This window comes from Dendropsophus ebraccatus, chromosome 12 (genome assembly GCF_027789765.1).
Source record: "Dendropsophus ebraccatus isolate aDenEbr1 chromosome 12, aDenEbr1.pat, whole genome shotgun sequence".
Lineage (NCBI taxonomy): Eukaryota > Metazoa > Chordata > Amphibia > Anura > Hylidae > Dendropsophus > Dendropsophus ebraccatus.
Window position 1 is genome coordinate 25,925 of NC_091465.1, and position 3,482 is coordinate 29,406.

The following is a 3,482-nucleotide window of genomic DNA, read 5'->3' on the forward strand; positions in this document are numbered from 1 at the left end:
CCGTGCAGCGGGCAGATAAAGCAGGAGGACCGCCTGGAAAACTGGGATACAGCCTATGGCTATGACTGTATCCCAGTTTTCCAGGCGTTCCTCCCGCTGGATCCGCCCGCTGCACGGAGCGGGCAGACAGCGGTAATCATTGCGGATGGTTCGGGTTCGTACAAACTCGGTTCAGACCATCCCTAATGTATACAGTATGTATGTCTGCAGTATGTCTATTTGTGTATATATGTATACAGTGTGTATGTCTGCAGTATGTCTATTTGTGTATATATGTATACAGTGTGTATGTCTGCAGTATGTCTATTTGTGTATATATGTATACAGTGTGTATGTCTGCAGTATGTCTATTTTAGTATATATGTATACAGTATGTATGTCTGCAGTATGTCTATTTGAGTATATATGTATACAGTATGTAGGTCTGCAGTATGTCTATTTGTGTATATATGTATACAGTGTGTATGGCTGCAGTATGACTATTTGTGTATATATGTATACGGTGTGTATGGCTGCAGTATGTCTATTTGTGTATATATGTATACAGTATGTATGTCTGCAGTATGTCTATTTGTGTATATATGTATACAGTATGTATGTCTGCAGTATGTCTATTTGTGTATATATGTATACAGTGTGTATGGCTGCAGTATGTCTATTTGTGTATATATGTATACTGTATGTATGTCTGCAGTATGTCTATTTGTGTATATATGTATATAGTGTGTATGGCTGCAGTATGTCTATTTGTGTATATATGTATACAGTGTGTATGGCTGCAGTATGTCTATTTGTGTATATATGTATACAGTGCGTATGGCTGCAGTATGTCTATTTGTGTATATATGTATACAGTGTGTATGTGATGAGAAGTTCACACTTTGGAGGTCCAGTTGTGCAGGAGATCCGTGAGGCTTGGGCTCTGATCAGCTGAGGATTCTCACATCAAAGATGATAGGAGTTGTAGTAGATACAACAGTAATTGATTTGATTTGACATTGATTTGTCTTACTCCTACGTCTACTACAACTCCTATCATCTGTGATGTGAGAATCCCAAGCCTCACAGATCTCCTGCACAACTAGGACCTCTAGAGTGCAAACTTCTTCTCAACTATTGTACCAACTCAAGAATAAAAATATAATGCCCCCCTCACCAGACTGCACCCCCTCCGGAGCAGCAGCAGTATCAGTGATAGGTAGGATTATGCCCCCCTCACCAGACTGCACCCCCTCCGGAGCAGCAGCAGTATCAGTGATAGGTAGGATTATGCCCCCCCTCACCAGACTGCACCCCCTCCGGAGCAGCAGCAGTATCAGTGATAGGTAGGATTATGCCCCCCTCACCAGACTGCACCCCCTCTGGAGCAGCAGCAGTATCAGTGATAGGTAGGATTATGCCCCCCTCACCAGACTGCACCCCCTCCGGAGCAGCAGCAGTAGTATCAGTGATAGGTAGGATAATGCCCCCCCTCACCAGACTGCACCCCCTCTGGAGCAGTAGTATCAGTGATAGGTAGGATAATGCCCCCCCTCACCAGACTGCACCCCCTCCGGAGCAGCAGCAGTATCAGTGATAGGTAGGATAATACCCCCTCACCAGACTGCACCCCCTCCGGAGCAGCAGCAGTATCAGTGATAGGTAGGATTATGCCCCCCTCACCAGACTGCACCCCCTCCGGAGCAGCAGTAGTATCAGTGATGGGTAGGATAATGCCCCCCTCACCAGACTGCACCCCCTCCGGAGCAGCAGTAGTATCAGTGATAGGTAGGATTATGCCCCCCTCACCAGACTGCACCCCCTCCGGAGCAGCAGCAGTAGTATCAGTGATAGGTAGGATTATGCCCCCCTCACCAGACTGCACCCCCTCCGGAGCAGCAGTAGTATCAGTGATAGGTAGGATTATGCCCCCTCACCAGACTGCACCTCCACCGGAGCAGCAGCAGTATCAGTGATAGGTAGGATTATGCCCCCCTCAACAGACTGCACCCCCTCCGGAGCAGCAGCAGTATCAGTGATAGGTAGGATTATGCCCCCCCCCCCCTCACCAGACTGCACCCCCTCCGGAGCAGCAGTAGTATCAGTGATAGGTAGGATAATACCCCCTCACCAGACTGCACCCCCTCCGGAGCAGTAGTATCAGTGATAGGTAGGATAATGCCCCCTCACCAGACTGCACCCCCTCTGGAGCAGCAGTAGTATCAGTGATAGGTAGGATTATGCCCCCCTCACCAGACTGCACCCCCTCCGGAGCAGCAGTAGTATCAGTGATAGGTAGGATTATGCCCCCCTCACCAGACTGCACCCCCTCCGGAGCAGTAGTATCAGTGATAGGTAGGATAATGCCCCCTCACCAGACTGCACCCCCTCTGGAGCAGCAGCAGTAGTATCAGTGATAGGTAGGATTATGCCCCCCTCACCAGACTGCACCCCCTCCGGAGCAGCAGTAGTATCAGTGATAGGTAGGATTATGCCCCCCTCACCAGACTGCACCCCCTCCGGAGCAGTAGTATCAGTGATAGGTAGGATAATACCCCCTCACCAGACTGCACCCCCTCCGGAGCAGTAGTATCAGTGATAGGTAGGATAATACCCCCTCACCAGACTGCACCCCCTCCGGAGCAGCAGTAGTATCAGTGATAGGTAGGATTATGCCCCCCCTCATCTGACTGCACCCCCTCCGGAGCAGCAGTAGTATCAGTGATAGGTAGGATTATACCCCCCCCCTCACCAGACTGCACCCCCTCCGGAGCAGTAGTATCAGTGATAGGTAGGATTATACCCCCCCTCACCAGACTGCACCCCCTCCGGAGCAGTAGTATCAGTGATAGGTAGGATTATACCCCCCCTCACCAGACTGCACCCCCTCCGGAGCAGCAGTATCAGTGACAGGTAGGATAATACCCCCGCACCAGACTGCACCCCCTCCGGAGCAGTAGTATCAGTGATAGGTAGGATAATACCCCCTCACCAGACTGCACCCCCTCCGGAGCAACAGCAGTATCAGTGATAGGTAGGATTATGCCCCCCACTCACCAGACTGCACCCCCTCCGGAGCAGTAGTATCAGTGATAGGTAGGATTATGCCCCCCCTCACCAGACTGCACCCCCTCCGGAGCAGTAGTATCATTGATAGGTAGGATTATGCCCCCTCACCAGACTGCACCCCCTCCGGAGCAGTAGTATCAGTGATAGGTAGGATAATACCCCCTCACCAGACTGCACCCCCTCCGGAGCAGCAGCAGTATCAGTGATAGGTAGGATAATACCCCCCCTCACCAGACTGCACCCCCTCCGGAGCAGTAGTATCAGTGATAGGTAGGATTATGCCCCCCTCACCAGACTGCACCCCCTCTGGAGCAGCAGCAGCAGTATCAGTGATAGGTAGGATAATACCCCCTCACCAGACTGCACCCCCTCCGGAGCAGCAGTATCAGTGATAGGTAGGATAATACCCCCTCACCAGACTGCACCCCCTCCGG